The sequence below is a fragment of the Balaenoptera physalus genome (genome assembly GCF_965194825.1).
Source record: "Balaenoptera physalus genome assembly, chromosome: 2".
In the NCBI taxonomy this organism is placed as follows: Eukaryota; Metazoa; Chordata; class Mammalia; order Artiodactyla; family Balaenopteridae; genus Balaenoptera; species Balaenoptera physalus.
Window position 1 is genome coordinate 139,658,498 of NC_138883.1, and position 25,049 is coordinate 139,683,546.

Sequence of the window (25,049 nt, forward strand, 5' to 3'; positions counted from 1 at the left end):
GTCCTCGAGGGTGTGGGTGTTAAACGAATGGATGATCTTGGATAGAATAATATCGACCAGGCCCCACCCGCATTTCATTCTGAAGAGGAAGTTATTTTAGGAGGCATCAGGGGAGGAAAAGCCTGCCTGTCTTCCTACCCTGCTCATAGTCACTCACTGAAATTCTCACGACTACTCTGGGTGATAAAGGGGCATTACTAATGCCATTTTCGACAAGAAGTTTGGCCCTATATAAAGGGACACTTTTTTTTTTTTTTAACATCTTTATTGGAGTATAATTGCTTTACAATGGTGTGTTAGTTTCTGCTTTATAACAAAGTGAATCAGTTATACATATACATATGTTCCCATATCTCTTCCCTCTTGCATCTCCCTCCCTCCCACCCTCCCTATCCCACCCCTCTAGGTGGTCACAAAGCACCGAGCTGATCTCCCTGTGCTATGCAGCTGCTTCCCACTAGCTAGCTATTTTACATTTGGTAGTCTATATATGTCCATGCCACTCTCTCACTTTGTCCCAGCTTACCCCTCCCCCTCCCCATATCCTCAAGTCCATTCTCTAGTAGGTCTGTGTCTTTATTCCTGTCTTGCCACTAGGTTCTTCATGACCTTTTTTTTTTTTTCTGTCATACAGAGTGAAGTAAGTCAGAAAGAGAAAAACAGATACAGTATGCTAACACATATATATGGAATCTAAGGAAATAAAGGGACACTTTTAGTGAGTGATGGAACTGGGATCTACTCCCCGAGAAGTCTGACTTCCCAGCCCATGCTCCTTTTCACTTCCTTAGAAGGGATGGACAGTAATAGTATACAACAACCAACAGTTACCACTAACATGGGCTGAATATAAATTCTTGCCACATACAGGACTCTGAGTCCATTGCATTTGTTATCATGTCTAAGCCTCACAACCCAAACCTACAAGGTAGGCCCTCTTCTTATGTTCATTCCATAGGTGAGGATGCTGAGGCCAGAAGAAGATCGGGATTTGCCTAAGATTACACAGCTAGTAAGTAGCAGGATGGTGATTTTAACCCAGGCAGTCTGGCACCTGAGCCTGTACTGCAAGGAAAAGTGCCTCTTCAAAGACTCTTCAGGGCCTTTCAGAGGCCAAGGAGCGATTCTCTCTCTCTAGGAAGATGTATTATTGTTGTTTTTGTTGGTTTCAATATTTGAGTCAAATATAAACAACTCATGCCGGACGTCCCTGTATAATATCCCCTTTAACCTCAAACTGAACAAGTTCCATGTCAGAGCCTCGTTATCTCCTCCCAGAAAAGTCTCTACCTCCCAGTTTCCTAAACTGGATCATCTCGATGAGAATCTGTTTCTGTGTGTGCCTGATGCACGGCTCAATGTCCGACTGAGGCAGGCACTTAATGCTTCACTCAATGGGTGAATTCACCAGTCTTGTCAAGCCTACTCTTAGCTTTGCTTAGAATCTGGGGCTCTTTCTTCTTGGTCCATTTCTCACCTGGATTTCAGCAATGGTCTCCCCACTACTGTCCTCATCTTTGGGGGCTCTGCCTCCTCTCCAGCCCTTTATTCTCACGTAGACATAACATTTGGAATGAAAATCTGTTTCTATTTCTGCTGCTTACAACCTTTCACTGGCCTCCTATTGTCCTAAGGATAAAATGCTAATGGAACTTGGCACTTGAGCCCTTCCTGATCCAGCCACTGGCTTACTGTCCTGTCTCCTCTCTTAACACAAGCCCATGCTCAGGTCCTAAAAAAATCACTTCCGGTTTCCAGAAAGCACTTTATTCTCTCTGCTTCCACCTATGTGTGTTCATTCACTGTGTGCTTAAGTGTATCCTCCTCCAAGTAGTCTTCCGTGATCTGATTCTGAGTTCCCATAGTGCCTTGTAGGAACCCTATCATAGCTTTTGTTGCAAGGTTTTGCCTGTGGAGTTTTCTGTTCCCCCCACCAGACTAGAGATTCCTGGAGGACAGGAATGACTTTGTTCACTGCTGTATCCTGAGGGCCTAGCACCCTGCCCAAGATACGGTGGGCCTTCATTAAATATGCATTGAATGATCGAGTTCTTCATTTCCATTCCAAACGTCTCCCGAGTATGACCTCCTACCCGTTGCCTCAGTAACCTATTAAACATGGATAGCAGAGCTGCAGGAAAGTAGGACACACATGTGTCCAGCAAACTCAGAGCAGCATCAGGGAAGCATCCAGGAAAAATCTCCCTCAGCCCCTGGTCCGCGGGGCCTCTTGCTCTGTAATTTTCCAGAAGCAGCTTCCTTTTTTCCTCCAATGGCCTGTAGAGGTCAGAAAAGGGCCTTGGTTTCCAATCGCGGACTGTCCTCTGCCTCAATTAGCATTCACCCCGGGTATCTATAATTAAGCAAACCTAGGCGCTGCACATAGGAGCGGAAATGCATTGAGTTTAATAAAACAGAGTGTAAGGCAACTTTAGATTGACTCCAGCCTTGTTTATTCTTGCACACTTGTAATTCTGCTTCGGTATATTCCCAGTCAAAGAGACCATTGTCCTGGGAACTGAAGCGCGTCCCTTCTTTCCTACCGCAGCCCATCCGAGGAAGCAAGCAGTACCAGCTTACTGCTCCCGGCTCATGGCAAAAAAAAAAAAAATATTTTTGTATCTCTTAAAGCAAAACAGTAACAAACTGGAGAGTGTGTGAGTCCCATGAGAGTATCTCCCACTGATGTTCTAGCTTTATGGTATTTTTCATGAATGTAAGTGCATTCAGAGTCCAGAAAAAAAAAAAAATAATATATATATATATATAAAATAAAAATGGAGAAGGCCCTCTGATCACTACTAGCATTTAGGAACCACTGATTTTGTTCCATAAATTGTTCCCTAGTGCATAAGAAAGAGCATGAGACTGAAAAGAGTCCATAGCTTGGGGTCCAACTCTGTCACTTTCATGGAGGACTTTGGGGCTGATCCTTTAGTCCTCTGGGTCTCTGTTTCTCCACTGGAGAGTGAGGGGCTGGGCCAGGTGAAATCTCAGGTCATGTCTATCTCTAATATTCATTGCCACTGTGCCAGCTGACCCGTGGGGAATGGCAGCAGCCCCTGGGCTGGCCAGGAGGGTGAAGAGGCAGCGTGAGGTGGCTCACACTAGCGCTCTGTCCCCAGAGGGCCCGAGGCCAGGCTTGCACAATGATCTTTTCAGAGCCCGGAATGATGCAGTTGCTACCCTGCCAATGCCCGGCAGAATAAAAGCTTCCGAAATCAGGGCTAAAAATAAATAATGAAACAAAGTGACAACATAAACAGGAAGACCTAGAAGAAGTGGTGGGGGATGAATTGAGTCAGCAAACTTGGGGGCGGCATGGGGAGGAATCTAATTTGTTCTCCTCTGCAAGGATGGGCCTGCTAGAGGCTCCAGAGGTGAAAGTGCTCTTGAGGATGGGGGTGTGATGCCACCTGGGAGAGGATGCAGGCCATGGAGCAGAGGTGTGACTCCTTCCTCAGGCTCATTTCCTCTCGGCTGCACAATTGATCCGCCCACTCATCCCTGACTCTTTGTTGGCTGTTCAAAGAGCGAGCTCTTTAACAGTGCCCCTCCTGTCCCTGGACCTCTGCTTGGGCCAGGGCCAGCTGCCCTCATTGACCTTGTCTCTCAGCCTTTGGGGCCTTGCTTCCTCTTTGCACACACTCGGTATTTCAATCAAAGTGGCTTTCCTATCTGGTGATTCAGGGCGAGATGTGTGCAGGAGGGTTAGGTAGGGAAAGGGTACTACTAGTTATTAAGTACATGTCACGTTCCAGCCACGGGGATAGGTGCATTCATGCAACATACAAGGAGACAGGGAGGGGTCTCAGAATAACTACAGGGCAAGTCAGCATGTGAAAATCACCTCTGCACACTTTATTTGGCCACTTCTAGTTCTCACAGATGCTAAGGGTAAAGATCCAGATCAGAGGGAATTTTTATCAAAAAAAGGTGGCTTTAAAAAAAAAAAAAAAGGTGGCTTAATGAATTGAGGGGATATGCAAATGTGAACATTGTCGGGGTGAAGGACAAAGAGCTGTCCTTCTGTGCGTAGATACTAACAGAAATTTGGGGCTTGTGCGCTGGCAGAAAAGAAGAGGGAGGGAGAGAACTCCCCAACATGGCCAGAGGCCCAAATCCATGGAGAAAAGAAGGTTCGTGAGAAATCTTGACTCATAAAAAAAGTGATGTCCAGTGTTTGATTTTAACCCATTTCCTGTTCTGTGAGGTCTCATTTTACTCCATCCCTATGCCCTCAAATCTTTAGTAAAAGATGACCATCCCAAACAGCAATATTTTGAGTAAATGGAAGATGAGATTGTTCATTTTGGATAAAAAGACTATGGGTAGAGGTTGTCCAGGAGAATTCAGTGGAAGCAGGAAATCTGCAAAATTTGCTTCTAGGGCAAATTACAGTTCCCACCCTCCAGCTTGGAAGCTTCAGCCATTTTATTTGTCTATGAAAATGGTAATGATAATAGTGATCGTAAGAAAAACCAAGTTATCATGGTCCCTTACCATGCACCATTTCTTGGGCTGAGTGTAACACGACATCCCTGTTAGGTAAGTAACTATCGTTATCCCTATTTTGTAGATGAAGACACAAAGTCCTAGCGAGTGTGTACCAAGTAAGTACCTAGGACAGAGGTCAAGTTAGGGTGTGAGCTGAGTGTTCCCCTCCCTCCCATGTTCTCCGTGGTACAAAATCACCATAAAGGAAGTGATGATCCTTGGCAGTGTGGCGTCCTTCTTCTTTAATCATCTTGAGGCAAGCTTGTCTTCGTGCTTTCTTCCTCAAATTCAATTAGGAGTGTATCTGTCATTTTAGGCATCTTATTTTCAAACTTCGTGAAGACATTCTTTCCCCATGTACCTATTAACCTTAATTTGGCTCCGCCTCCCTTCCATATTTCTAGATGAAAATGTGACCTTCTGAAGGAATCTCCCAATGGGTTGATGGTGGTGGGTGGTGATGTGTATGTGGGATGCATGAAGCACATTCTAATGTTGAGAGCACTGTTTTTAAAGGCAAAGAACATGAATTGCAAACAGAGGTTAAGTGAACATCAAAGATGAATATGGTTCCATCCAAACAAAATTAGGTTGGGTTTGGGTTTAGCAGGGTTTTCCTTAAGGTGTCTGCTGTGGTCAGGAAATGATTATTCAGGTCTCTATCACACTTATGAGTGTTCTGAACAATGTAAGGTGTTCCCAGTGGCTATATTTTTGTAAGAGCTCTATTTTGCAAGCCACCCTGGAATAAGGGTGTTGGGGTTCACTGTGAGCTTACATTCCAAGATCTCTGAGCACCGTATAACCATTACCTCATTTCAAGTGATACTAAATTTACTTTATTAGGCCAGAATCTCTGATATACTTTATTAGGCCAGAATCTCCAAATCTTAAACTATCTCTGCACCACCCCATCCCTTCACTTAACTTCTACTTACCAATGCCCTGAGGGAGTCAGCCACCTCAGCAAAGCGACTAATCAAAGAGCAACAGGAGAAACTGTCCTTGCCCTCTTACCTTGCCCACCTCTGTTGGAAATGGATTTCCATGTCTTTTGGTGTAAGCCAATGATATTCCACAAAGAAAGTTTACTTGAGACTTCCTGCTCTTCTTCTGAATGTTTTTGTTTTTGTTGGTTGGCTGGTTGGTTTTTTTCTCATTTGAAGTGACTGTATGATGATAGGACCAGAGACTCTTAGGCAAGGAAAATCATGACCCTGAAAGTTAAAAGAAAGTCAACACTCAAATCCCAGGATGGTCAGTTACTGGTTGCCCAACCCCTGTTGCCACACACACACACACACACACACACACACACACACAAGCACACTTCACTTCCTAAGGAAAAACTATTATATAGATCTAGAACAAGATGGAGACTTCAAGGACACTAATTTGGTGACCATTGCAGAGAGTAGAGTTTTTGTGGTAAGAGAAAGAAGTTTATAAATAGAAGTTATCGAGGTAACTTCTCTCACAGTGTTTTATAATTGATGTCACAATATCTTTTGCCAGAATGGTGTAACAGGGATGTCTCCAGCTTAGGAAGCACCCTCACTGCCAGAAGTCCCAGTGGGATCAGTGTGGGACAAAGGAAAAGCAGATAGGGGCCGCCTCATCCACTCTACTATGAGCTTCAGGAGTAAAGGGCAACCTCATGGGTGATGTCAATAACTGCACCTTAGTTTTATGTTGCTGCAAAATAAATGACCACAAATTTAGAAGTGTAAATCAACATCCATTTATTACCTCACAATCCTCTAGGTCAGAAGTACAGGAGAACTGTACTAGGTTCTCTACTCAAGGTACCTCAAAGCTGAAAACCCAAGGGTCAGCCAGCCTGGGGTCTTATCTGGAGGCTCAGGAAAAGAATCTGCTTCCAAACATGGTCAAGTGGTTGGTCGAATTCAGTTCCTGTGGTTGTAGAACTGAGATCCCCATTTGCTTGCTGACTGTCAGCTGGGGCTATTCTCAGCTCAGCTGCCTTCATGCCTTGGCGTGTGGCACCTCAAAACCAGTAACAGTGTGTTGAACCCCATTCATGCATTGACTCTCTGATGTTTTCTTCTGCAACCAGCTGGAGGAAGCTCTATGCTTTTAAAAAACTTCTGTGATTAAAATAGACCCACCCTGATCATCTCCCTTTTGTCTTATGACATAGAATAATCACAGAAGTGAAATCTCATCATATTCACAGGTTGCACCCATGATTAAAGTGGGAGAGAATTATATAAGGGCAGATTCATTGGGCTTCATTTTTATAAGGCTGTTTACTACAAAAAGTACTAATAACAAATATTATATGACACTTTCCCTGTGCCAGGAACAGTCTAAGCATCTACCTACATTAACTCACTGGATTTTCACAATAACCTTATGAGGTAGGTACCATCATTGTCCTCATTTTACATTTGAGGAAACTAAGGCATGGAGTGTTGATGTAGTATACATGGCTAGTACACTATGTACAGCATCTCAATGGTTGAGCTGAGATTTGAACCTAAGCAGTATGGCTCCAGGTTTGTGACAGATTTCTTAATCACAACTCCATAGACCTATCTAAAAATGGGTTCTCTTAGACATAGTTTTTTTCCTTCTTCCATCCAAGTTGTGGTACGAACATGGGACCTGGAGTTGTTTAGTAGGACGGGATAGGATACAGGTGGAAGGTAGCACAGCATGGTTCAGACTGCCCATGACCTGGTCTTCAGTGAAGGTTTACATGTAACATGCTCTTCCGTGCTCTCCGTCTTGTAGTCAACATCTTAGCCAGTTACAAAGAGCAACTATCTTCTGAGAGTACTCCCTCCCCATGCGTCCTTCAGGAGCAGTGGATCTAGCAATGTCTGCTAAGGGGTTTGAGGTACAGTGAAATCTTTATGAAATAGACTTACACTCTCATGTCCCTGGGGCTCTTTTTTCCACCTGAATTGAAGGTTGTGCTGTGCAAGTGCTCAGGTCTATATGGAAAAGTGACTTAATAAACCCATGCTTACTCAATATGGGCTTCTTTGAAAGCATCTATGCCCAGTCGCAAGGGGGAACTGAGGTAATTTTATACGTGTTCCATCTTCCACTGATTGGGTTACATTATTTTGGCTTAGATAGGAGATGAGATAAATCCTTAAAGACACAATTAGTTTATAATTAGAAATTAGTAAAGACAAAGGTTAATAATTATGAAATAAAGTTGATTTTAAGAATAGTATTTTATTTTTGAATGCCTTAATATCATAAGTAGTCGTATTAACATTGGAAATCCACCAATAAAATCACAGTGAAAGAGTATAGTTCATATAACAAAAGACGTTACAAGAAAACAAAACCAAGAAATTAAAAAAAAAAAAAACAGAAAGCAGAAGACTGACAACATTTAATAATTGTAGTTATAAATGTAAATGATATAAATTATACCACGAAGTGACACAGAATATCAGCTATGATCAAAAAAGGAATCTAAAACTATTTTTTATTCATTATACAAAACTAAACAAAAAGATTCATAATGAAACAATCTAGAGTGGAAAAGAGGTAATGAGTAAAGATTTCTAGGGAGCCATTACCAACGAGAAGAATTATAAATGCAAAAGCTGAAGTTTGGAATAAACAGTTGAGATGGGGGAATGGTTTAGGGAATTACGAGAAATATTAATGAGTTTATTATCAGAGCCGTGATAGAAGGCCTGGATGAAAAGGAGGAGACTTTCCAATCTCTGACTGGGGAAATTTAACCAAAGTATGTGAAAAGTAAAAAGACAGAAGACACAAAAGGATTCCTACCCAGAGCGCCGCAGCAAGAAGGAGCCACAGGCTTCAGGCCTGAGGGGTGATGAACAAAGTAATATGCCCATATCTTATCTCTTGCCCCTTGTTTCCCTCTTATACAAGGTAACTTTGAAAACATGATAAATAGGTAGAAGGGCTAACTTAGATCTGTTGAATTATGTGGGTTTAGGACAGATTAAAATGAATTGGAACGACAGTCTCCTTCAGTTGTCCATATGATGCATTAGCTTGACATTCAAAGCCTTCTTAGCCCACCCCAGCCTGCCTTTCTAGGCTTATCTTCAAATACACATGGCCCCAGAGCCAGCTTTTCAGCCAAAGTGGGCTAGCCACCATCTCCTAAATGTATCCTGCATGTTATCACCTGCTCACCTTGTCTTGCTCTTCCTCCCTCCCTTCAAGGCCTAGTTCAAATTGCCCCTGATTTGAATATCTTCTCCTATAACTCCTACTCTCTCTGTCCCTCCATCTATGACCCTTAAAGCATTTATTATGCAATTAGCCATATCCTTTCACGCTCTACTGATTGGCCATTTATCTCTTTTATCGCAGTGTGATGCTTCACATGTGTCTGTCATTTCTCCGCAAGCACACTATTTGATTCTTGAGAGCCAGGCCACATCTTTTTATCATATCATTCATCATTTAGCACCCTCTAATATCAATTCATTTATCGATATTATCTCGTGAAATGCTCACTATAAAACTTAAGGTTAAATATCACTTCCCTCATTGTACAGACTAGATCATTGAGGCTTAGAGAAGTTCAAAAACCTACCCTATGTCATACAGCTAATAAGTGGCAGAACCAAACTTTGAAATCATGTGAGTTGAACAAAAACCCTCTGCTTTCTCCAATAAGACCATGATATCATGATACCTACCTGGAGCTATCACTCCAGATGATGCCTCACAATAAAATACTCATAACATTTACACATACAAAAGAGATTTTCCATAAGTATATTTCAGTTACTGTAGGTGATTTGCATGCAATTTGTATGTTTGTAGCAGGGGTATAGAATTCCCAGATTAAATCTAATGCCTAGACAGAATGTCTATTCACAGGTACATGCACACACACCTGTGCACACACATACAAAGATGTTTGCACCGTGATAGATTAGCTGATAAGTGCTGCACACAGGTCTGCCTGAAAGGACATTGCTTTCCCAATGGCACAATGAATGGCCTTCATTGGCAAGGACGTGGAAAACTTTTAATCCCATTTAAGTTAGAAAGGGGTATAATCTTAGCAGGATGCTTCAAGCCTCAATTTTATTGCAAGGATGCCCAGAGCTTATTGATTAGGTTTATGGCTAGCATATTACTTTAAAGTAGAGACCTGTTCATTGTGATATTAGCTTTGAAGAGCTCCTCTGTTAAAAAGCCCTGTGTCAACTCATCTGTTTTCATGTTCCCAGAAAATCTAATGAATGGAAAGGATGTTCAGCAGGCTGGTTATATTTTCAGGTTCCTGGTTTGTTCCCTATTTAGGAGAGAGAGGCATAATATCTCTGAAACCTATTAGTGTTCAGAAGTGGGAAGAAGCATGGCAAGTAGAGAGAACTGTGGAAGGGAAGAAACCAGAGCCTGATTGTTCAGAGGTTCCCTGGATACTTGACTTCACCTCTTGACATCAGACATTCGCCACGTGCATAATGAGAAAATCGTAACATTTCCCTCTTTGTAGATCTCACACTCCAGCTACATAAAAGTCACCTGGACGGCTGGTTGAAACACAGAGTGCTGAGCTCTAATTCTGGAGATTCTGATTCAGTTGGTACACCATGGGATAAAATAATTTGCATTTCTAACAAGTTCCCAGGTGATACTGATACTGCTGGTCCCGGGAACACATTTTGAGAACCACTGTCCTAACGGACATGGTGTGTGATCACAGGACGCACCAGGTGATCATAGGAACATCGGGTCCCTTCAAGAAAATGTACTATAATGCTAATAGTTACGACACTTTTCCTAACACCAAACCTAAATGTTTTCTCTACACCAGTGCCAATATTCTCTCACTTATCTCAGAGCATGTAGAGAACTTTGCTATATTATACGTACATTGATGCTATCTCATGCCTTGTTCTTACGAAGGCTAAGTTGCTGTCCACCAAAGAGGTGCTGATGGCTTGCTGTCATAGATGGGATCTTTTCTTCTTTTCTTGAGAGAAGAGTCAGTTGTCACTGGACAAGGAAGAATAGAAGAACTCTAACAAGGGAAGGAAAACACTAATATCTGCTTCTTCTCTCCTCTTTTCCTTCTAGTTCTCTTTTCCTCTACTTTCCCTCTACCCTCACTTTCCCCTCATGCTTCTCTTCTGTTAGTTTGTCCCCTTTCACATTCTCTAGGTATGTGAGTCTTTCTCTATCCTCCTCTTTCTCCTACAGAAGTTAGTGCGAATGAGTTCATCATGATCTGGCCTGCCAACTTCCATCTCCATGACTTTATTTCCTCTTACTTTATCCTCAGTATATAAATCATTTTCTGAATAAAATGAATACCACTAGTTCTGAACCTAGAAACTTGTCCAGACTTTGAAACTTTCAGGCCAAGCAAGATGTTTGATGGTTATAATGACCTTTTCTGAATAGCTTACTACACCTGCCATGTACACAACCTCTTTCCCGGAGTCTCCATATGTGTAGATTGTTATATTTGTGCCCAGTGACATCATGACCCTGAATACAATGGATTTGACTCCTGACCCAAAAGGAGCCTGTTCATAGGCCTTCCTTAGACTCATGAAGTGTGACCTGGTGTGAAAGCTCTATCCAACACCAACAAGAGTACCCTCTGCTGGATGGTCATTTTCCAAGTCAGTCAGATTTTTCTTTGTTGAAGAGTTTGAGACACATGCAGGATCATCATACAAAAGCAGTGTTAACAATAGAAGTGGAGGTAAAGAACTGCCAAGACACCAAAGCAATAGTCTGAAGGATAGTATGCCACGGGGCAACTGCTAAAATTTCTTTGCATGATCACTTTTTGAACTATTGCCTAGACCTGAACAAAACTTCTATCTCTAGGAAGCCTGGTTGTGTATCTTTATAGCAAACTGTTTGAGATAAGCTAAGAATCTGTGTTCCTTGTGCCTCAAAGAAGCTTAATTTACAAACAATAGGAAAAGTTATTTTAGACTAAGATCTAGGCAGAAGGCTATAATAAATAGATGAGCAGTCAATAATAGAATCCAGGGTTGATAATCATGATCGTTAGCAGTCATTGAAAACAATATTTCAAAGTCTCAGTGTACTAGAAAATTAAATCATTGTTATCTGTCTGCCTATGATAGGACTCTAGGGCAATTGCTCCTCTTAAAGCCACTGATGGAAAGCCAAACCAAATTGTGTATTACTCGACCTTGACATCATTAGACCAAAGGTGAGCAACTACTTCAAAAGAAGCAGATTCCTGTATATATATATATATATATATATATATATATATATATATATATATATATATATATATATATATATATATAATTTTATGTACCTTATTCTATGTAATCATAGCTCATGAAATTAAAAAAATAAAAATAAATCTTAAAAAAAAATGACCTAGGCCAATCAGATCCCTGTACGGGCCATTTAAACTAAGAGTATTGAGGTAATGACTTAATTACTTCAAGGAACTGCTGTTTTGAAAAGTCACAAGGCAAAATTGAGGTCAGGAAGGATGGTATGCAAACTGAAGGTGTAAAGATGTTGAACCCCGTGTTGGCAGAATCTGCGATGCAGAAGAAAGAGAGATAGAGAGCAGAGACATAGAGAGAACCAAAGGCAGAGAAAGCACACAGCACATGCAGGAGGATGAGACAGGACCTGGTCCAAGAGCTGTCTCTCTTGTAGAAAGATTTTCCTGGCCGAGTTGTAGTCCGTGTCAATCCTGACAGTAAATCTGGTTTTTCTTGAGACTCAGAGATATGAAGTCGCTTGCCTGAGATTATTCAGTGAACACAGAGGGGAGCAGGTATTTGAATCCAGACTGGCTTGATCCATTGCTTTTGCTTTTTCCAGGACATGTTAGTGTGTTCTGGAGACTTTACAAATGTGGAAGAAGGTATGAGTCTTAACGACCAGTGTGCTCCATCTCTCAATCTTTTTCTTTTGTTTTCATGTACCATGATGTTGTGTGCTTGTGTGTGTGAATGACGGGCTTCTTTTGACAATTTATCTCTTTATCTCTTCTATCCCAACCTCTTCTAATCACAAAATGTCTGACAATAAAATATTTCATTGGAATAAATGAACTTAGTAAAGTTTTCACTTATATTTTACATGTTTATTTTTATATTAGAAGTTGCTTGATGTTAATTTAAGCTTGGTTAATTTATGAGTTATTTACAATTTTTTTCCAATGTCTACCATTTCCTCCTCCCCATTTCACCATTCACTTATATTCTTTATTATTTCGTTTTCATTTGCCACTACTCAGTCTTCGTACATGAGGTCTTGAACCATTTTTTTAATAAAAAAATATCTGATATAAATAGTAACAGTAGGGAAACATGGTCTAGCATTTTTTGAGTGGGAAAGACAAAATGTTGAGACACTCTTTCAAGATCTGTCCTTTGTGGCTCTGGACAAAAAGAATGTCAACATCATTGTCAAGGAAGGAGTTTTATACTACCTTTTCATAGGCTTCTGGACAATACAGAGAATGGGATGGTTGAGTGTCATAACCCTAGCAACTGATCACATCCTTGAATACAAACTCAGACGTCTGACTCCATCCATGAATTTCCACCACCTTTGCCTGTGTGTCCCCCGTCTCAGGGAGAAGCATCTGTGAAACATCAATGCTCAGGAGTGAAGAGATTCCCAGTCTAAAAAGTCACAAAATTATATGAGAGCAGAGTCCAGAGGTTCCTTTCAGATAACTAGCTCAATACTCGGGAGCTTCTAAACTCCAAGAACTACTTGGTATTACCAATCAGCCTGGTGATCTTTGAAGGAATCCAGGTTTCCAGAGAGCCAGTATTTCAGCTTTAAATAAAACTGGCAAACTCCCAATAATAGCCATCTTTATGGTCATCAACATTCATCTCTGGTGTTCAACTGAAGCCGTATATATCATATTCATAGATACACAGAGCATTATCTCTGGACTCTGTAAACCAGGAGATGCCTCTGCCTTGAGATCACTTACATGCCTTTCCCCAACTTTATAAACAACCTTTAGCTAGGTAATACTTTGGTAAACAGATAGGCAAAGGTATGTGTGATTTGGCTGTCTTGAATCTGAATAATCTATTATGCTGTACCCTTTCCACTTCTCTATCATGCTTGCAAGGAACTATATCATCAACCTTGTATTTATCTTGCCCCAAAATCTAATAAAAAAATCACAAATAAATGACAATAATATAATCAATGTTTCACTCCTTTCCATCCCACAGAATACATTGCAAACACTCTGAGATATGAATTAGGAGATGTCGTTTCTTGTTCCAGTTTAATTGCTGAGAGTGTGACTTTAGACAAGTAATTTAATCTCTGGAAAACCCTCTAGAGTGAAAATAAAAACCCTGTCTTGCCTTTCACTTAGGACGACGCTGAACGGATGAAACGATGCATATGGCAGCATACTTAACACTATTATATAAGTAGAAGGGGTCAGCCTAGGAATGCAGGAGGAGAGTCAGGTTAGCTATTTAGCAGTGAAGAGCATTTATATAATTATAAAATAAACAAATCTCTTACAACAGCACTGTATTGGGGCACTGTTGTAAGAGATTTGTTTATTTTATAATTACCAAAAAGCAAGGGAGAGTTTCAAAATGTTTACTTAGAGGTAATCAGTTCAGTCTGACCCCTTTGTTTAATACATAGTTTCTCTTGTAGATAAATCTCTTGAAAAAATAAGCAATTATTACAGTATAATTTTGGGCATCTTAGTGAAAAGAAGCACATTCACCTGCTATGACATCAAACTGGTGTTAGCTTTGCATTTCAGGATTTTGAAATCTAGGAAATAAAATGCTAACAAAGGAATTACCCATGATAACTCAACAATTATTTTCATAGGCATCCTTATATAAAAGTGTAAAATTCTTTAATGGAAAAAAATACACCAACAAAATGACTAGCAGTGTTTTTTGATGTTGTTGTTTTGTTGTATTCTCTCCATGCTAACATGACTTTTTTTTTTAAAGTTTTACACATTTTAAAACTTCACGTTATGTGTGTGTGTGGTTGAGGGGGAGGACTTTGGGGGAAACACTTTGAATTCTATTGGGACACCTTTTCCTGGAGTTATTTGTTTCTTAAAACAAATCAATGCCGTCATTTATAACCATAACCCTGAAGGCATCATAGTTGCCTAAATATATAAACAAAATGAAATGTGCAATTTGCAGAATCTTTAGCTGAGTACTTTAAAATATGGAATGGTTTGGGGAAAGACATACAAGTAAAAAAAAAATCATATCTGATACTATCTAGGAATGTTTATTAAATGCCTATTTGTGGTTGTGTTTGGCATTCTAAAGGACAAGATAAATGTAATTGTGGAATCATAGAACTATAAAGCTGGAAGGAATTTAAAATGAGTCTTATCTAGCTTGTATACTTTACTGATAGAGAAAGTGAGGTTCAAGAAGATGAGTCCTGAGACCACTGAGCTAGCAAGAAATAGGACTCACACCCAGGTTTCCCAAGACCTAGTTCAAAGCTCCTTCCAACACACTTCCCTCAAGAGCCCTTTTATATCCACTACTGCTAATGTATCATGTGAATTTCCCTAAAACATGCCTATGAACAACCAAGCAATTTTCTAAACATGGTGTTACAGCAAGAACAGAACCAACAGTTAACTTTAGGCTCTGTTGACACATTTAAAAGTGGGTAGGAGATATTTGGTCATGACCAAATCATTTGATTAATGTCAAGAACAGTCCAGATCTTTCAGGTTCTGAAATGGACGGCTGTGTGAACAGGGAGCTGATTAGACAGCGTATAGGGCCCATGTGAAAAGGGTTTATGGGAAAGCATCCCTTTCCTTCTTGCTGTGTAGATTTGCTTGAGAGTAGAGGCCAGAGAATTGTTAGGAAAGAGAATTCCTGAGAATAAATCAAATCACAAGTCTTCAGAGAAAAACAATCGATTAGGTCATATATAGTCTACTCCATGCGGCAAGGGTAGGACTGCTTTTCAGGGGCTGGACCTGAGTGTTGTGTTTTCTCCCCAAATTGCTTTGCAATGACACATCAACCCTGCACACTCTCCATTCTTCCGTTCCACTGTTCACCATATAATGGCCCATCATGAAGGTTTTGCTGAAGGCAGAAATTAACCTTTGGGAGAAATTTCCTTCCATTAAGTCTAGTTACATGAATCCAGACTGATTTTCTTTCTGACGGAAAGATTTTTTTTAGCCAGTATTTAAGTGCTCTGGGCTTGACTAAGAGAGACTTCCTGGTGGAAATGAAATTGTTAGTCAGCTATGGTCTCCATGGTGATTTTTTTTTAAGACCAAGTTTGAATCAATCTTCTAAATATTGAGGTATAATTTGTGAATGCCATGGAATGAATAATAATAGAATTATCAACAATACAGTATTACCTTTAATTCTGGTATTTGAGACTTTCCACAGACTAGCTCATAACTGGTCTTCAAATTGGTCTCTGAGCATGACCTTAAGGGTCGCCTTTCCTCAATCATGATGTTCTTGCCAGGCAGCTATGTTTTTTTTCACGGCATCTGTATATCTGGTTCCTTTAAAGAGCAGCTCTATTCCTCCCACTCCTGAGTTCTTTCCTTAATACTGTTTCATTGTAATCCCGCTTACTTTATGCAATTCATATAGCACAGGCTCTCTTACCCTAGGAACTGATACATTGGAAAGAACTCTGGTTTGATTATCCGGAGACCTCAGTTTTAACTGTCAAAGCAAATTCTATGGCCTGACTTAAATTTCTTGATCTAAAAATCCAGCAAGTTGGGCAAGGTCATTTCCAATGTCCTTCATCTGTACATTTTATGATGAATCTCAGTCACAGAAACAAAATAATACAGTCATCAGACAGCACTGTTTTCCTGCTCTATCTTTTTAATAGAGTGTTTTCCATCCATTATCTTTTCAAATTTGTACCTAAGGTTCAGAAATATGAAATGCAACCAAAAGCTGCTGTGAACTAATGAGAGGGAGAAGTGAATTCACTTCTCCGAGGAGACTCATGTTCTGATAAACCTTCAGGATGTGTCTGCAGGCTGGGAGTGCTGTTAACCAAATGCTTCCAGTGGCAAAGTGGAGACATCACATGATTTATTCTTGATTACCTTTCTCTAAGTGTCCAGAAAGCTGTTAAAACAGGAAAAGAAAAAAAAATCGAATACCTCGTCGTTGGCCAAGAATAAGCAAAATTTGGGTGTCATCCGTTTAGGACAATAGACCTGAGTGTGTGACTCCTCTAATTGACCAAAGTGGTGGGGGGTGGGGTGGGGCGAAGAATGAAGCAGCTAGTGTGTTCTGTGCTTTTAATGGGTTTTCTCTCCTTCTATTACATATTCCTCCAGGTTAAGCTATACATAGGTAAAAAGAAGCTAAACAGAAGCAAACTACCCCCAAAAGCTCTTGGAATTTGCTCCCTTAAGTCATGCATAGCTAAAATAAATATTTGTTGAGTGCCTACTATGTTATATCTATAAGGTATGGGGTCAATATAGTGTAGTGGGTAAGATTACAGCCCCTGGAACCAGTTAATATAGTACTTAAAGCACTGCATGTCTCATAGGTAACCCACAATAAATGTTTGATAGTGTTAGTGGTTGTTGTTGCTGTTTGCTGGGTACTAGATACAAAATGAAGGAAACAATAATGTTTCTGCTTTCACAGACAAGCAAAGTAAACCCTACCTACATTAATAAATACTTTTAAAACACTGTGTTTGAGAAAATTGTGGCTGGAAGAATAAAATGTACTCCAATATTCTGGACGGTTCTTCCCTTGCATACACCCGACCACATTTCCCAAGCTTGTGTTATAATGAACTGGACAAACACAGGGTTTAAGTTAAAATATAAAAGGCATAGAATACATTTGCACTGCAACCTGGGTCACATTGGTCTTGCCCTATTTTGTAATCCTCCAGGCTGAAAAAGATTTCTTTATTATGGGTGTGAAAATGAGCTCAGCTGGCTTTCTCCCAGACTCCTCTCCCTTTCCACTTTCCAGTCCCCTCCATCCTATCCTTTTGGCCATTGAGCCCCCTCCTCACGTCTTGTGTGACACCAGAGAGGAATTAGAGGGTCTTGCAGTGTTTTAGCAGTTACTTGGCTTAGACAATAATGCGGGTGCTGTGAGTCACCTCGGGGGAGAATGCGGTTGGACATGCGACATTAAATTTAGGTGTACGCTTGAATCCATCGGCTGTGCCGTAAGACAGCAGATCTGCTCAGAGAAAGGGATGGCTCAGGAGAAGGCAGAGAGAGCAAGGCACATTCTCGCCTGGAGGCAAGCTAGCTGATGGGAGAGATTTCTCGGCTGCTATCATAAGGCTGGTAGCAGAGACAGTGAACTCTTCCAGGGGCCAGCTGGGGTGGACCGCCTCCTTCTGTTACTCTTTCTTCTCTAAAATCGCTGTGACCCCCCACCCCCACCCCATCGCGGCAGCACAGTGGTCTGTAACCGGACCATGTTTCTGAGTTGCCAATGCTCCATGGACAGCTTGGTAAAGAGAGAGTTTATGGAAACATGAAGAATGCCTGTTTGTGTTTAGCCCGGTGTCAGGTCTGACTGAAAATGAAATCTTGTTCCTGTCGTGCTGTGGGATTGCAGAGGAGCCACACGGAGACCGGAAAGCAGAGGAACTTATGGCGATGATGATTTTTTGTGGGTTTTAAAAGGGAGGTATGATCAGAAATGTGACTGTTAAAAGGCATTTCAGTGTTCCAGATTTATTCCTCCTTGGTGACTCCCGTGTCACATCCACTTAGGTTACAAATATAAACAAAAGAGTCCCAACTGCAGCGGCGGGAAGCTCAGAAAGAGACTTGACTAAAGCAGCATCATGTCCTGTCCTTTTAGGCGTTTGAAGAGCCCTGGCCACCGGCTGGCGGGAGGTGGTGGGAAGCCTGCTGAGCAGGCGGAAGCGGTGATGGATGGTGATGGATGCGTCTGAATCTCCACCGCTCCGCTGAGCAGGTGCTCCCGCCTCGGGCTCCTGCCACGCTGATTAATCCAGAGCATCTAGCCACCCTCGCCGTAGCCCCGCTCTGTCAACAAGTGCTTCTGAAAGGACAACACAGGACTATCCAAACTGTAAACAGAACAACTGGTTTTAAAAAATGACAAAAAAGAAAAGTAAATAGAAAAAAAGAAGCAGCAAAGTCCTCACTGTGTGCCAAGTTGTATTAGGGGGTGGAAATTCTAGACATCTTTATTCTCGTGGCAAAGTGACCATTATCTGGTGCATTCTGGCAAGTTCTCTGATCTGGACGTCCAAGGAATCCAGACTCAGCATCATACCGAATGCTAGGCTTTGTGCCAGCACTTTCACATAAGTATAGGAGGAATGTTAGCAGACTATTAACATTTTTCTTTCAACCTGTGAAGTATCGCATGCCATCTACTACCTGTCACACAGCTCCATGGGGGGATAGGGGGGGTCATTCCTTCTACAGCCTGGTCCCTGGACACAAAACCAAAGCATTCAGGGACCTCAAGGACAAATTGCAAGATGGGAGGCTGCAGAGCAAAGAGAGGCAGAGTAGGGTCTGATGAATTAAATTAATCAGGAGGTGTGGCCAATTCAGTCCATTGCCCAGGAAGTATTTAGTCTCCCAGCATCCTTGCTCTGAGAAACTCAACTTTTGCGGGGTGCCAACTAAGGGCAAGTTTATTCAAAGACAATTCCGATAAACCTGATTCCCAATTTCCCAGCATCTATGGGAGACTTGCAACCCAGATCTGGTCAATAAAATTGAAGTGGAAGCCTGCTGGGAAGGGGGTGGGAAGAGGTGGTCTATAAAATGCTTGCTTTCCTGATTAACAAAAATGGATATGGCTGCCAATACCTCTTCCTCCTTCCATAGACTTCCTGTCTTGTACTCAGATATGATGGCTGGAGCTGCAGCAGCCTTCCTGTGATCATAAGAGGAAGGCTATAAGAATGGCAGAGACACTAGACCTACAATGGCTGAGTCACTGAAATGATTCTAATTGCCTACTTCTGCTATTGTTGTGGAAGAAAAGCAAAGCCTTGTTTTTGAAAGCCTGTGTAATCAGATTTTATATTACAGACAGCCAAACCTTTCCTAACTATTAATATGATGGAAAGGGACGGGACCGTTCCATATCTCTGGAGGGAGACTCAGCAATTGTAAATACCTAGTCTAAGGTGCATAACAAAATTGAGATTGACCCAAGTAATTATCACCATGTGGGGATTTGGGCAAGGAGATGTGAAGTCTTGAAGCAGCTGCTGGAGTTCTCTGGATGGATGGAGATCAAAGTTGAAGCACCACAAAGTCTTTTAGGGATACTGTGACTGCTTAAGTCAGGCCATATAAAAGTAGACTCTGTCCCTGGTAGAGATTAACAGACCCAAGGAGGAAGACTGAGCTTTTACACTGATTTGGTTTCATTTTTCTAGGGAACTGCACTAAAACAAAACAAAACAAAACAGAAAATCTGTCTTCCCTCAGGACCTTATGGCATGAGTCATTTTCATGCAGAAGAGGAACTCCAGCATTGTTCTGCTATAAAGAGCTGGGTTGTAAACCCCACTCCTTGTGCCATCCCTTATACCTCTCTCTTTCCATCTTGCTCTTGCTTCTTGCCACTTCTGACACTTACTCAATTCTCCTGTTTGCATTTCTACATAGCCTTTCTATGAACTTATTTCTCCCCTCAAGCCTTATTTAGTGTCTCCCTGCAGATGTGTGGCCTCAATGCTTTTAGTAAGCACCTATCTCTACCGAAGTGGGGAACAAAACGAAGCCCAGAACAAGGAATAAAGCCAACCAAATGCACTGGTCATTCAGGCTGAATCCTGATGGCCATGGGGAGAGAGTAGGTGCAGCATTTTAATGGAGGGCTTTGGATTTGGTCTTTCTTGTTTTGAAATGCATTTTTCTTCAGAGAAACTTACTTAACCTTTCAGAGTTCCTTAACTTGTTGATATGTGAAGTGGGGATAATAGTAATATAGACCTCATAGGGTTGTTGTTTTAGCTGAGATGATTTATCAAAGCATTTAGAATAGTGCCTGATACACAGTAAGTATCCGAGAAACCTAACCTATTTGAGCAAGGAGTAGATCATTTTATCAACAGATATTTATTAAGTGTAGTTTCTATGCTGGGCACCTGGAGTACAATAATGACCAGAAAGCTTTAGTCCCCACCTTCAAGGATTGTACATATAAGAGAAAGTCAGTTGATAATTCCCATTCTTTGGTGTCACAAGTGCTATGATATGGAGTGAAAAACAAGGTGCTAAATAACCTACCTGCAAAGAAGATTGGGAAACATATAGGGTTCCAAGATATATTTGAGGAGCACAAACTCTTCACCACAGTAAGTCCATCTGGTCACTAAGTATCTGGATGTTCCCTTCTCCCAGGTGTGGAATATATTTACCCCTCCCAAGGGAGACAACAACCCAGAGTTCAACCCAGTCAATGCATTGTATTGTCTGGTCCAATCAAGAGAAAGAAACCACATGGTAATCATAACAGGGAAACTTTAATATAAAGAACTATTCACTGTAAGAGGGGATTAGATTAACAAGAGATTCGCTAGTTAGAAGTCAAGAGAACTCTAAAGGATATGGGAACAGAAGATATAAGGAGCAGTCAGGACTTGGGGCTGAGATATCACACCCAAGGAGGAGCCTCATGTGGTATCCACTCCCCACCCCCAGTGGCCAGGGCTGAGATCCAACCAGGTTGGAGATTCATTGCATTGCTCTCTGATGGCAGAGAAGTCACTGTGGTGCCATGCTGGGAGACCTTACTGGAAATCTACCCTCTGGAATTTGCTGGAAAACTGTCCTCTAGAAAAGCTATTCTCAAAGAGATGTCTCACTGGAAGCACTCCACTGCAATATGCTCACAGAGGGGATGCCAAGCAACCTGCTGGCCTCGAGGAGCTGCGGGCCACCATGCACTGCAGTAACCTCACGATGGGGAAGCCGCAGGCACTGTGGGAGCATGCCTCAAGAGCACACCAGAAGCAGGGAGCAGACCCCTTCTTCTCCTGGAATCTCTCTCCATTGCCCTGCGCTGCATCAGTGCAAGCTGGTGAAGGGAAAATAGTTAAGAGTGCAGCTCCATTTTCACAGGACAGTCAAAAAGGATGAATTGGAGCTGTGAGGCAACAGACTGATAAACAGCACAAATGTCGAACTCAAACTAGGCAATGTACCATATTCTCTTTATTAAGACAACAATGTCATCTCTGGGTCCAGAGAATTGGAAACTAAAATGCTACATTCCTCCTTAAGCCCCTCCCCACTAAACACACACACACACACACACACTCACTCGCTAAGTACACAATGGTGTAGCCAGAATAGGATGACTGTAGTGAACACTCCCACTTGGAAAAGGGAAGGTGAGGGGGGCAGCAGATACTGATCATAGTGATTCTGCATGTAAAACTGTGAAACTTTTTAACCCCAGATGGAGTAGAGTTCTAGATCAGACCATGCACGTGCTCTCTGGAAGGGCTCATTGGTCCACTTCCTCTCTATTCCCTGGCTCTGCTCTCTGAGGGTGTCATCAGACATCCTAGAATTGATTAAAATTTCAGACAAGGATGTTTTGCAGTCTTGTGGCTTCTTAGGTTCATTCCCTTGAAGACTTAGCTGGATTCTGATTCACTGACTTTCACTCAGCTCCTCATGCTAGTAATTGTGCCCTGATAGCTTCAGAGATATTATATATTAGAGCCATTCTATTACTCCTTGTTTTTGCCCTCACACTTCTCTCTCAGCTTAATTAAAACTACCTTAAAGCTCTCAGACTCAATCTGATCTTTGCCCTGAATCACTTTATCCTTCTGCAAGGTTATTCTGGACATTTGTCATTCAAAGCCTTGTCCGATTTCTTCTCTTACAGTTTGGGCTTCAGAAACAGTTTTCCAGCCCTGCAAGGCCCCAAATTTCCAGACTCTTTTTGTTTCATTCCAATTCACTTCTGCTTGTACACAGGCTAATTTATTCAGCTCATCTCTTTCTTGTAAGACCTTCCTAAATCCAGAGTAGTAGCTAATATATCACTAATAATAGTTATTTAAAAATTTTTCCCTAGCATATTACAAGCATATTACATCTGTTCTCACTGTTTTCATTGCTAAACATGCATCATCTTTTCAGCCTCCAGTACCACGTTCTTCATAGCTTACTGTTCATGCCCTTATCCAATGCTGCATACATCAAGCTTTTGTAATATGATACTACATTTTTGGAACTGATATTCATTATAATCCAGATAATTAAGTCTTGCTGTTGAAGCATACCAACCTTAAAACCTCTGTGATTCTTAACAGAATAAAGGATTACTTCTCATTTAATCCAGGTCTGATACAGATTAAACAGCCTTCTTCTGTCCCCAAGCTACAATTCTGGAATGTGCAACCTTCAAAATCAGCATGGCAGAAGAGGAGAAAAATTTTGTCAGTAGTAGCTTCTTGAAAAAGGCACTCTCCTACACTGTTGGTGCGAATGTACATTGGGTACAGCCAATATGGAGAATAGTATGGAGGTTCCTTAAAAACTGAAAATAGAGTTACCATATGATCCAGCAATCCCACTCCTGGGCATATATCTGGAGAAAACTCATTCAAAAAGATTCATGCACCCCTATGTTCATAGCAGCACTACAATAGCCAAGACATGGAAGCCACCTAAACGTCCATTGACAGATGAATGGATAAAGAAGATGTGATATATTTTTACAATAGAATATTACTCAGCCACAAGAAAAATGAAATAATGCCATTTGCAGCAACATGGATGGACCTAGAGATTATCATACTAAGTGAAGTAATTCAGAGAGAGAAAGACAAATACCATACGATATCACTTATGTGTGGAATCTAAAGAATGATACAAATGAACTTATTTACAAAACAGAAGCAGACTCACAGTCATAGGAAACAAACTTATGGCTACCAAAGGGGAAGGGAGGGGGATAAATTAGGATTTGGGGATTAACAGATACAAACTACTATATATAAAATAGATAAACAACCAGATCCTACTATATAGCACAGGGAACTATATTCAATATCTTGTAATAAACTATAATGAAAATAATCTGAAAAAGAATATATATATATTATATATATTGTATATATAACTGAATTACTTTGCTGTACACCAGAAACTAACACAACATTGTAAATCAACTATACTTCAATAGTAAAAACAAACAAAAACCCCACAAAAAATGGCTTCTCAAAATAGAGTGAGGGCAAGTATGTTTCAGATTGAAGGATCAGCATGTGCAGAGAAAACATGGTGCCACACTGGAAATATACTAGGCTAAGACTCAAGGGATTAACTCAAAATCTTTTTTGATGATGGAGAGATACATCCCAAGATATCATTAGACTGGACTTCTTTTTGCTGAGGCTTTTAGCGATGTTGAGAACATACGGAATTCATGGTAGGAATGTAATAGGGAGGGACAGAAATGCAGTATTTGAAATCTTCCAAAAATATGCAGTACCTACATATAGAGCCAGAATATTTTTAATGCCTTCACTTTCAGAGATGAATATATGTTTCACATTACTTAGAAAACAGGTTTAATTAATTATTATCTTTCACATAGCAATTCTTCCTTCAGGAGTTGTTCTAAGGGCAATCATTATGGATCACCAAGATAGAGTGACAATATAATTTATTGACCAAACTTGGATACTTTTGTGAGTGAAAGGATAAGCTATAAGTACAGTAGGACAACAAGTGTTAACTGATCCTGTCCTGGGCAAACAGGGATATATGATGTCATGAAATTTCTATATATATCATGAAATGTGTCACATCACTATTTATAATGTAAAAGTAAAAATATATGATATTAATAAACACATAGAAAGGTATTATAATTCTCATAAAATGACCTAATAAGCAGTTGATAAAATGATGTTATAAATAAAACACTGGATACTATGGAAAGAGTTCACAATGTGTCAAGATGTGAGAAAAACAGGTTAAAACTTAATTGTATTTTCTAGCTTGATGCACTCTTACTATTTGGCAGTCTAGGGAGTCTGTAAAAAGTCTTTAACAAGTTACTTTTGGACTTGACCAAGGTTTTTAACTAGTGAATTCAGCTGAAGGGCAGCTCGGAGACAAAGAATAATTCTTCCCCAACATATAGCACTTTCACATTAAAGTGCTTTCATGTGCATTATCTCATTTGATCTACTCAACAGTAGATAGGTATTATAACTCTCATTTTACAGTGTCAGAATTAGAATTTCTGAAAGATTAACTTAATTGCCCAAAGTCAAACAGATATTTGGAGGTAAAGTGGGAATATACCTCACGTCTCCCAACTCTGAGTTCAAATTTCTTTCAAAGGTAGCTTCTTGGGGTCCTCCTGGGTCACTAGTTGTGACCCAAATTTTTTTTTTTTTTTTTTTTTTTAATATTCAGCTTCTTTAAAGTTATTTAAGGCAATACAGTAGGAGAATTTTATTTCACTGTTAGTTGTGCCCATTGATATACATTTTAGGTTGCAAACGAAACTTTTTTTTTTTAATTAATTAATTTATTTATTTATGGCTGTGTTGGG